This window comes from Oryza glaberrima, chromosome 3 (assembly GCF_000147395.1).
Source record: "Oryza glaberrima chromosome 3, OglaRS2, whole genome shotgun sequence".
Classification (NCBI taxonomy): Eukaryota; Viridiplantae; Streptophyta; class Magnoliopsida; order Poales; family Poaceae; genus Oryza; species Oryza glaberrima.
The window spans coordinates 14,786,741-14,799,286 of record NC_068328.1 but is presented as its reverse complement, the minus strand read 5'-3'; the positions used below and the strand labels follow the sequence as shown (position 1 = coordinate 14,799,286).

Sequence of the window (12,546 nt, the reverse complement as noted above, 5' to 3'; positions counted from 1 at the left end):
CTAACCATAGATTAATTAGTCTCAATAGATTCGTCTCGCGAATTAGTCTAGGGTTATAGAATAGGTTTTATTAATAGTCTACATTTAATATTTATAATTAGTATCCAAACATCCGATGTGATAGGGACTAAAAAGTTTTAGTCCCATCTAAACAGGGTCTTAACTCAAATGAGAGTGGGTCCAAGTTAACCTTGTGCATGGACAGATTTCTTTGTTGTTCTTTCTTAGCATTGATCTCTTTTCCTACTCAACTAAGGCCTTGTTTAGTTTCTAAATTTTTTTTCTCAAAAACATTACATCGAATCTTTAAACACATGCATTGGAGCATTTAATATAGATAAAAAAACTAATTGCACAGTTTACATGGAAATCACAAGACGAATCTTTTGAGCCTAATTAGTCCATGGTTAGCCATAAATGCTACAGTAACCTACATATGCTAATAACAGATTAATTAGGCTTAATAAATTCATCTCACGGTTTTCAGGCGAGTTATGAAATTAGTTTTTTCATTCGTGTCCGAAAACCCCTTCCGACATCCGGTCAAATATCCGATGTGATACCCAAAAAATTTCTTTTCGCGAACTAAACAACCCCTAACTCAAATTTTAAAATTCCTAATACTAGCATCAAACTTTTGTCTTTAAGGGGCATGTTTTTAAATTAATTTGTACACTACTCCCTTCGTACCATAAAAAAAATCAATGTTTTAGTAGTAAGATGTATCACATTCAGTTCTATATTCGTTTTTTTTATAGAATGAAGGGTTTACATATTTGTTAGGAGGTCAGTTCATGGTTGTCATTGTTTCATGGAATGATGCCACGGCCTTCCACTCATTGCCAAAGTGCTCAACCGGCAGCCCCCACGTCTACACCATCAATATATATTTTGCGATATTCGTAAGGAACAACGAATTAATTGCTCCAAAATTCTTCCATGCCACACAAAACGCACATGTTTAGCACACATCATGGTTGAGTAGATACCAAGAAAAATTTAATATAGTTGGAGTAGTACGTTACCCTGACCATTTTGAAATCATTATATACATAAAATAACTAATAAAAGCACTGAATATAAAGAAAATGTTACTACATGTGTACCTCTTGCTTGTCCCCCAACACACCACCACACATTCTGACACACGCAGAAAAAAAAAACGATGAACATTATATATATCCACTTGGTACCGGAGAATTTAACTGGCACAATAAATACAAAAATTATAACGATCGTACTCCTAATTAATATTGACTTAAAAAACGATGGGCAACCATTCTGAAATGGGTGGTTCTCCTGTGCAATCTTGTTCTTCTCATTTATTATATTATAAGAAATTGTGGTTTTAGTTTCTTTTTAAATGACACAACAAGCCTAGCTTGTACTCCTTCCTCCCAACCAGTCTGTTTTTTTTTTAAAAAAAAAACATCAACATTTAAAGTTTTGAAAGTTCTACGAAACGTCATGTAAAAATATCATATGGTTAAATATATATAGTACTAGTGAAACTAGCAATGCACAAAGATATTTTTTATCATGGTTCTGGAGTAATTTCATTGAGGTAAAATTAAATTGATTTTTTCAGTGTTTGAAAGATTTGATAGAAAATGATAATTAAGGCCTTCCCTACAACTTTTTTTTTTAAAAAAAAAGGCTGAGAACAAAACAGCAAGAGCTTGTTGTCATCACTCATCAGGCTGGGGCCCTTGCAAGCTGCAAGCATAATGTCGATGGGGGTAAAGCCGTAAATAACACACAAATGCAGTTGGACCGCAAGCGATGACCAGGAAAAGGTGACCCCCTGTAGCATAAATTGACCACACATGAGGGTTCAAAAAAAAAATTAAATTGACCACATTACATTTCCCCCGGGCAAATTTATATGGTTGGGATTGTAGTATTTTGCTCTTGAGTTAATTGGCGCTAGAGTTGCATATGCAGCACATGATTTTTTTTTTGCTAATTCTTTATTTTCCGGCCGCATGCTATTCGAGTCTCACCATTCCATGAAATAAACTACTCCCTCCTTCTCTAAATATTTGACACCGTTAACTTTTTTAAACATGTTTGACCGTTCGTCTTATTCAAAAACTTTTGTGAAATGTGCAAAACTATATGTATACATAAAAGTATATTTAACAATAAATCAAATAATAGAAAAAAATTAATAATTACTTAAATTTTTTGAATAAGACGAATGGTCAAACATTTTTAAAAAAGTCAACGGCGTCAAACATTTTAGGACGGAGGGAGTATATAAATATCCATTCGAGTCTAAACGAACAAAAGCATGCGTTTGGACTGCAAATTGGTCCATAGGAATTATGTTTGCATGTTTCTTTTTAAATTAAATGTGTGCACAATCATCCACAATTATTGTCATTGACTCTCCCCGCCCATTGTATAGTCTTTGGCTTAGCTTATGCTTGATTTCGATTTTAGGATTAAACTTTGAGGGCTTCTTCAATTCTTCATAATTTACATTGGCTAACTCTTTATTTATAGGGAAATTTTGCTATGAGACATTGTGACTTTGTGGTTTTAGCTATAGGACACCGCGCAAAGTGACTTTTGGGGGAAGACACTCTATAAACGTGGTAATTTGTGAGCGGACACCGCACCCATTAAAATAATAATTTCTAGTTGGAGAGGAGAGAAAAAGCATGAAATGTCAAAAATACCCCTAGACCCACATGTCAGCTCTCCCATCTCTCTTCTCTCTCTATCCTCACCGTCGGCACTGTGGGGGTCATCTCCGCCGACGGGAGGCGGCACGGGCGGGCAGGAGAGAGAGGCGTACTTGCTCCCCGCCACAGGAACTCGGTCCGACGATGGTGCTCTTGTGCCCGTGCACGGCGCTCCTCTTCCTCGCCCTCATTGCCTTCTCCATCATCCTCACCATCCACTTCCGCCTTTATTGTCGCTCCCCCATCAGCCACCTCCTCGCCCCTCACCACTGCCTCCACCGCATCTAACCTCTATCACCACCGTCGCCAACCACCACTGGCATTCCAGTGTTGGCCAGCTCCCTCTTCTGTCATCGGCCACCTCCTCGCCCCTCACCACTACCCGCCCTGCATCTGACCTCTATTTCCATCGTCGTCGCCGTTGCCATCCACCACTGGGATCCCAGCGCCGGCTCGTTCCCTCTTCTGTCATCGGCGAGATCCCGCTCCCGCTCCCACTCCCTCACCGTTGCGCTCTCCCGAGTCGGAACGGTGTCACCGCCGCCGTTCCCTGTTATCGTTGTTGGGCCACTGAGGCGTGGAGGAGGACGACAGCGGTGAGGGAGTGGGAGCGTTGTCATCGTCATTCGTGCTGGTCGCCGGCACCGAACACGAGATGTGTAGTACTAATGCCGCTGATGTTGAAGTAGTGATTGAGAGATAGAAGAGATATGGGAGATCTAACATGTAGGCCCAAGGGCATTTCAGAACTTTCACGCGATTTCTCTCTCCTCTTCAACTGAAAATTATTATTTTAATGGGTGCAATGTCCATTGGCAAATTATCACATTTATAGAGTGTTTTCCCTCCAAAAGTCACTTCGCGCGGTGTCCTACAGCTAAAACCGTGAAGTCGCAATGTCCTGTAGCAAAATTTGGCTTGTTTATAAGACAAATTTTAAGAACAAAATTCAAATTTAAGGGCATCTTAGGGTGTGTTTTAGAAGAGGGAAAATGAGAAGATTGAAAACATAATATGAGCCATTAGCGTAAAGTTAATTAAGTATTAATTATTTTAAACTCGAAAAACGGATTAATATGACTTTCTAAAACATTTTTATAGAATTTTTTTTAAAACCTCATTGTTTAATACTCCCTCCATCCATAGTAGTTCGGGAAGCATGAGAGCGTAAAACGAGGGAATTTTTCTTCCTTTGTTCTCCTAACGAACGTTGCTTAGCCACATTCGGAAGGGAAGGTTGGGAACTTCTCCCGCCACACGTAAAACGGAATGACTCATTAGCACATAATTAATTAAGTATTAGATAAAATAAACTTAAAAAATAGATTAATGTATTTTTTAAATAACTTCCTATAGATTTTTTTCAAAAACACACTGTTTAGCAGTTCGGGAAGCGTGCTCACGAAAAACGAATGGTACAAGATGAGAGGAGGGTGTATCGAACACAACCTTAGGTTGAGTTCGAATCCGTTGGTTTGTAATTTCTTCCGACTCGAAAAATAAGATAGCTCATTAGCATATAATTAATTAAGTATTAGTTAAAAAACTTAAAAATAAATTAATATGATTTTTAAAGTAACTTTTCTATAGAATTCTTTTTGTAAAAGACGAGGGAGTAGAAGTTGAGAAATGGGAGAAAAAAACACAAAGTTACTACTTATATTAACTTTTGTCTTAAAGTACAAATTTGATTTTTGATTTCCTTATTCTTTAAATAAAAAGTTAACGGGAACATCTAGTAACAGAGGGAGTAGTTTTTTTTGGTGAATAATTACATATTTAACCTCATGCAAGCATACAACATTTCTAAAATTTATGTAATTCTACAAATTAACATGCAAGCATATCCAATCATCATCCCGCACATTATTTTCACAATATTTTAACAAATATATCTTATCATTTTTATAGTATCTAACATATACTCTATATGAGTATGGTTTTGTGATAAGTACTGATAACCCCTGACGTTTTATTATTATTTCTTTTCACTCCTAGCTTGATTGTTGAAAAAAATATATATTGAGAATTGCTCAGTAATTTTCACAGCAAAATGCGGGGAATCGCCAAGTTTACTTATTTTTTTTCTGGCCGAAGCCCACTCTAGGCTCAAACCATCTTCGCTTCTCATCCTCCAAACCCCACCGGCCACTGCCTCTTGCTGCCACTGGCGCCATGGGTGCCGCGTGATCCACTTTGCGAACATGCCCCTCAATCTCATGCTCCCTCCCGTGTTGCTCTCCTCCATCTAGGAGTTCACCGTCAAGACCGTCCCCTCCACCTCAAAGGTACGCTGCTACCTCGAGTCCACGTACAACTTCTCCGTCACCGACTTCCGCACCCTCAACATCGAGGGCAAGAAGCTTCGCCGCCGTGGCGCCTTCCTTGCTTCTAGGCCATACTACAAGAAGGCCCTACGTCACCCTCTACGCTCCATGTGTTCCCCGACCAGCCGGCCTCTTCCTTGTCAGGGTGGTCCTCAGTGAGAGGGCACGCCAAGCCAGCGTTGCCCTGGCCGCGGCCAGGAGGAAGGTGGTGGAGGAGGAAGAGGGCGCAGAGGGGAAGGAAAGGCTCTGAGTGGAGGACGAGAAGGTGGGTTCTCCATGGCAGGATGCAGCAATGTGGTGTACAGGAACACCGGGAGACTAGGGAAGAAGAGGAGGGGGTTGCCATAGTGAGAGACGGAGCCGGAGAGGTAGAGGAGGGAGGCAAGTTTCCGTGGAGCGGGACGCGTCTCGCCACTAAGAAACCTGCAAGGTGAGGCGTTCGGTTACTTGACCCCCTTACATTTTCTTGATCAAGTAATGTTGCAACTCTTAGCGAGTTAATTCTAGTTTATTTAATCTAGAATTAATTAGTTTCTACTATGTTGTTAAATAATTGTTTTTAGCCTATTTGGGAGGAGTTTTTTTTTTTGCAGCTGTAGCTTCTCCCAGAATCAGAAACTTCTCCAAATAGTTAGCTTTTTATCCAAATTATCAGAATCTGTAGTTATAGAATCCAAAAAATGAAAAGATAGAAGCTGGAAAATCCAACTTTTTTATATTCTTATTAGCTGGCTATCAACCAGCTATTTTTTAGAATCTCAAGTTCCCCCAAATGGCCTTTGTCTTGCTTGAATCCTTGGGGTAGATTGTGCTAGAAGAAACTAGGATGATATAGTGGTATTGGCGATAAATGTTTGTTTCTGTTGCTGAGGAGATTGCATATTAATCATATGAAATGAAGGGATGCGGGATATGGATGGTGATCTGGAAATGGTATTTAAGTGTTCGCGCGTTGCGACATGAAACACACATTTTTTGAAATGTCGAGGTTTGCTTTTATAATACTGTGTCTTCGAAAATATGTACTCCCTCGATATTTTAATGTATGACACCGTTGACTTTTTTGACTAACGTTTGACCCTTCGTTTTATTTAAAATTTTGTGTAAATATGAAAATATTTATGTCATGCTTAAAGAACATTTGACGATGAATCAAGTCACAGTAAAATAAATGATAATTACATAATTTTTTTGAATAAGACGAATGGTCAAACGTTGGACAAAAAATCAACGGCGTCATACATTAAAATATGGAGGTAGTAGTTAACATCCTATTAGTTTTACCAACAGAAATTTATCACTTTTTAGTTTGAGGTGTTATAGTTACAAAATGTTTTTTCTTTTGGGGTTTCGCCTCTTTGCTGCTTCAAGGCTTCGCTGAAACAGGAGATTTAAATGCATTGCAAGTTAAATTTGTTCGCCTTGAAACCATTTACAGATGACTGTTCCATCATCTCAACTCTTGTTCATCTTTCTCATTTTGCGGTCTATTTGTGACATAAATGCAGTGATGCTATAAATTCCATTTTTTCTTTCACTATTTTGTCTAATAGATCGCACAACCTTCTCCCTATTGGAGTAAGCTAAATGTTACTAATATCTTCTCTATGCCTTTTCTGTGCAAACTTCTTATCCTTAATTTCTAAATCCCAAGTCTTTTTTTTTTTGTCTCATTTGGTCTGCTAACACTCTACAGAGCGGCAAAGTAGATCAGCAGAGCAAAAACTTGAGCAGTTTTGTCATTGATTTTTGTTCACTCATGTACACAAAATGCTAATCCAAATGTATAATGAATAGCCTAAAATACATCCAGGCTTCCAACTAAGGCCGAGTTTAGTTCCAAACTTTTTTAAAAAAATTTTCAACTTTTCCATCACATCAAAACTTTTCTACCCACACAAACTTCTAACTTTTCCATCACATCGTTCCAATTTCAACCAAACTTCTAATTTTAGCGTGAACTAAACACACCTTAATTGAAGTTCTTATTGCTATTGCTATGCAATACTACCTCCATCCCATAATAGATGTCGCTTTGACTTTTTCTTGCAACGTTTGAACATTCGTTTTATTTGAAAAATTAGTGCAAATATAAAAAAAGGATAAGTCATACTTAAAGTATTTTTGATAATAAAGCAAGTCACAAACAAAATAAATAATGATTCCAAAATTTTTTAAATAAGACGAATAATCAAACATTAAAAAAAAACTTAAAACGACAAATATGGAATGGAGGTAGTATAAAACATCTTATCATGGAAATATGTTCCAAAGAACAAGGTGCCCAGCCAAATTCGAGCCATTATTATCCTAAAAAGGATAGCTGTATTTTTGGCAGCAATCTCGGGGTATGGTACCAAGTAAAAAGGCATTATGGAAAAGTAGTTCACATACACTTGTTATGAGTATAATACAGCAGTAGAAATATTCAGTCAAAGACTGATCAACATGCATCGTTCAAAGATTCGATTATGAGAATAGAGGACAAACCATAATGTTCATAACCATTACTGTCATGCGGCCATTGCTGGGTCGTCACACATTAGATTTTTTTCGAACGCGCAAAAGGATTGCACGTCAATATATTAGCAGGAAAAGAGTTTTTGTTACACAAAACAATCAGCCAGACTGGCTTATGCCTAAAAGAGGGACTTGAAGCTAGGAACTACTATGACGGTTAAAAACGTAACTCCAAACAGCGGGAGGGGGCAGAGCCACGCTACACTCCCAGTCACACATTATGTCAATTTTTTCTTCAGAAACCAAAATCATACTTTTAAGTCCTGGTCCAAGTGTTCACTTAGGCCACCATACCCACAGAAAGAAAACACATTGTCGTATCCAAATTTAATAACTTCGACTCACTGTAGGCTCATGTGCTGATGTGCGTTTTTAAAATTAGAGATTCCAACAGTATGCACTTGGGGATAATAAGGCTCATTCAAGAAAGAGAGAAACAGTGTTCTGTGTGAGTAGCAATAATGTTTATATCCTTTGATGTCGGACATGCTCATGAAGTATTAGTAAGTTGCGTGCTACGGATAAACAATGATTCTGCTATATTATGCCTTGCTTTATATGTTCTGGTTGAAGCTCACACTGATATATTTTTGACAGGAAACGACAGTGTCCCCTCAAGAAGAAGGCCATACTCTTGAAAACGGGTCGGGTTCAAGAGTCTTGAAGCAGAGGTTTCCGAAGGGATCCATCCAGCAGCGACCAAAGAAGAAGGTTTCAGAACGTATTTTTCCACTCAATTTCAAAGTAAAAAAAGGGTTATAGAAACTCTATTGCAGTAGAGGGTCTAATCTGAAACCAGGCAAAAATAGAGGATATATAAATTGATTTTTTTTCTCAGAAAATATGCGCTGCATTTACAAATGTCGTTTTCAATGACTAGCGGGGTTGTATTTCAAATTTGCTCACATTGACAACTCAGACATCATCTGCTTGACAGGGAAAATACCCACAAAAATTACTTGACAGAGCATTTGAAACTAAAATCTTGTTTGAAATGTGGCATCGTCAACAGAACTCCGTTCTCCCGTAGCGTGAAATTTGAACCTCCATGGACAAACAATAGATTTCATATATACGAAGCAAGAGTATTATGATATCCTTCTAGGTATATATGTCAACAGAGCAAAATATGTCTAAACATGCCAACCTAATCCAAGAACTGAGTTCGGTTACTTCTAGTTGTCTCAAAGCGAACAACAAATTAAGCATAATCAGTTAATCACTGAGATGTTGTTTGGCTTTTTCCACATGCACACTCCACACCAGGTTCCCGTAAGAAACTTTGCACCAAATTTGTTGGAGCTGGAAATCTAACAAATGAGAAAAGAACGAATTGTGAAGGAAGTATTACCAGGTCATGCTTCGACACATAAATGTAGCACCTGAAAGTTGGGAAAGAACGAATTGTTGCAGTCCTCCTGTCAGTACCAAATGTTTGTATTCCAGTATTTACAACCTGTCGCCAAAATATTCATGTTTCAGATTTATTTCTTCCCATCAAAACGAACCAGCAAAAATAGCTAGCCACGCCAAAATGTTTCAAAAAGAAAACACTAGGGGCATTTCCCATCAAATTTGCATCTCCTACCTGAACAAAATTAACTTATGCAGTATGCTAATGACCAAAACTTTGTTCCGGTCACTACCGCTGAAATTACTGGTAGCTATTTTTCAGCACCCATGTTTCACCTTCACCTCTTTGCAACGATGATATTTCCTTCAGCAGATTCTTAAAATGTTGAGCCATCTAGAGTACACAACTGAAGACTTTGGAACCTGTTGTTTGCAGTTTCTGAGGGATAAGAACTACTAACTAACTGGCTATTGAGTGTTGCATCCTGCATACATAGGACTAACTCTTCCAGTTCATGTAGGAACAGAAAAACCATCACAACCTCTGAGCATTCATGGTTGAGATCAATTCTACGGTTCTTGAACAGGTACCATGAGGTACCAAAATTTTAGTGTAAATTTTGGTACCTCATGGTACCTCATAGTACTTAGGTACCATGAAGTACCAAATTTACAATAGAAAAAATGGTATTTCATGGTACCTCCGCAAGGACCATAAAATTGCTCCATGGTTGACGACTCGTGTAAAGCTTCTGTTTCTAGGCGCATCTTCTGATCATCGATGGCATTCATTATGGCATCATGATTTATCGCACTTAGAAAAAAAAGGATAGTCATTTTTAGAAACAAAAAATGAGGCACATTACTTGCCTAGAGTGTGAAATCATTGTCATGATTAATATTTGTGATGAACAATTGGCTTTGCAAAATGATTTAATCAATGATTTGGTTTGAAAAGATGTGTGAATGTTGGTGTGAGCAGTGGCGCAGCTAGGGGGGTGCCGGAGGGTGCCAACACCCCCCTATCCAAACACCACCACCACTACACCCCATGTTTTTACTCTATATTAAGGTTAACTAAGAAAAATATTTATCTAGTTTATTTGTGTAGCTTGAAAGTATTATCAGTTTAGTTTAGTTAGCAAGTCTAAAAACATTAGCAAGAAACATGATCTACAAAATTAGTTTGTGATTTTCTCATCTTTTTCAAAGTAAAATAGATGATACTTATTTGTGAGATTATTCAATAGTTTACATTGAAAGAATTTAGCAATAAATACTACTTTCAAACTTTCAATGATATTATTAAAGAGCTAAAATTCAAGTTTGTTTAAAGGACTAGTTTTCGCATTGATTGTTATTAACGGTGACTATTTGATCTCCTTTGCTATCAATATTAGTTATTCGGTTCATGGCTTATCCTCACCCACACCCCCCTAATCTCAAATCCTGGCTTCGCCCCTGGGTGTGAGTGTGTGTGACTAATGTGGATCAGGTTATAATATCTGTACCCAGAAACGGTTGTTTTGTCTGATTGTGTGCAGGTGACTTGAGGTCAGCCTTGGTCAATGGTGAGGACCGGGACTATGTTCAGGGAGGAACAGAGGTCTAGTATGGTCGGGATACCATGTGAGAAGGTGATTAGAGTCAGGGTTCTTAGAGATCAACTTCGGTCAACGGTGGGGATCAGGACTAGACTCAGGGAGGAGTTGAGGTCCAGATGATCAAAGATACCGGGTGACGAAGTTGGATACGAGATAGCATACGTTGGATGGACATCGTGTGGAAGATATCTTCGCAACAGGCTTCATGAGGTGTGCGTGCAAGCGTCGGTGTTCGCGAAGGGAATTGGAAGAAATTGGGAGAGGCTTATGTATGGTGCTACAGTACGGTGGTGTACTGTAGCGTGCATATGTGTATGCGTGCTTGTGTGCAGCATGCATATATGTGTGGTATACGTGCAGTGTGCATGGTGATGATCGATACATGCATGTGTGCAGCAGCGGCTCGGTTGGATGGCAGGCCGAGTCGGTCCAGGCGGGCAGGAGACTGAGCGGGAGCCGTACGAAGGATGCGTGTCAATGGTGGATTGGCACGTGAAGGAGTCCGATGCGTCCGGCTGCGGATTTGTTTTAGTAAATTGTGAAGATTTGGAATACGAGGCAATGAGTCATACTGTGAATAGGAGACTTTAAGTAGGGTTTTTTTATATATAGAGAGGAAGCGTGAGGCTTTTCGGTATCACTTTGAGAGCAATTAAGTTGATAGTTTAGTTAGGGTTTCGAGTTCAGTCGAGACTTTTGTAAGGAGTGCTATTGTTACACTTTGTAAACACAGAGAGAAACAATAAAGTTGTCATCTATTTTGAGACTTCTTCGATTTGTGTTTCTTCGGGTTTCAGGCGGCAGGGAGGCGATCTAACCGGCGGTGTGCGAGCGGTCCGACCGGCAGCGTGCGAGCGGTCCGACCGGTGGCGACAGGACTACATCGAGATTCCATCGATTTGAGGGTAACTTTTATTTCCGCTAAAAGTTTTTGGGTTTTTGGTTTTCCCTACCATTCACCCCCCTCTGGTAGGCTTGGTTATTTGTGTTCGATCCTACATAGAGATCAGAGATTATTTGCTTACATGAATGACCTGAGCATCATAAAATCATTTCAGAATGCTGGATTCTTCATCTGCTTGGTCAGAGGAACGGTGCTTCCCGTTTCTATGCCTGCACATATCTGATCTTGTTGAAGATCATTTAGAGCCCCAATATTCACATCAAAGACAATTGACTGACAATATTTGATGCAGTGCGAACAAACCCATCATGTCCCTGAATTTAACAAAATATCCTCTGCTGAGTGTCTTTTATAGTACTTAGATTGTTAGGGAAAGCTTTGCGTATCTGCTGATGATAGCTTTTCTTCTCTATCGTCCCATGTGCGATCAGTTTATATATTATTGCATCTTTAGTTTTCCGGATTCGCCGTGCCCATTCCCTAGCCTAATCCACAGATAATTTAATCTGGTAAGTATGATAATTCAGATACAGATGCAAATTTGAAGAGAAATTTACTACTGAAAAAGTGAAAATAGAACTCCATATAAACCGAAAATTAGCAAACAAATAACAAGGCAATGCTATAGAGCATAATATGAGCAAACCAAGATCAAACTATTCATCTGCTGGGTCATCTCTCACTGCCATCCAATCAGGGAAAATATGTAGTGCAAACTGTTGGAATTAATAGATGGGCTAAGGCCCATTCGAAGATTAATTCTTTGAAAAATCACAGAAACCCACCTCATGGGATGGCATGCATGTGGAGTTTAGTACCACTTTGCTTATTCTAGAAGAGGGGGACCTCCTTAAAAGGGAGGATGCCCTCCTAGCCACTTGAAGCATGTGTGGTGGAGAGAAGAGGGGGAACACGCTCACTCGCTCGCCTGGCCGGGTAGGCGGCGCGCGGACGATGTATGTGTCGAATGGTCCGAAAAATTGGCTCCTCACCCTTGCGCAGATGTAGCCTCCTTTTGCAGTTTTGTTTTACTACAGGAAAATTCGGATTTCGTATTTGTTTTGTTGTTGGAAATATTCCGAAAAATCCGGTGCGTGAAAACGGCGTGGAGTCCGGATAAGTTACGCGCGACTTATCTGGCTCGGTTA

General features: G+C 39.3%; 1 pseudogene; it reads left to right on the top strand.

The window, feature by feature from the left end:
- The first annotated feature begins 2,834 nt into the window (after nucleotides 1–2,834).
- On the top strand, nucleotides 2,835–5,451 carry LOC127766264 (uncharacterized; annotated as a pseudogene).
- The last annotated feature ends 7,095 nt before the right edge of the window (nucleotides 5,452–12,546 follow it).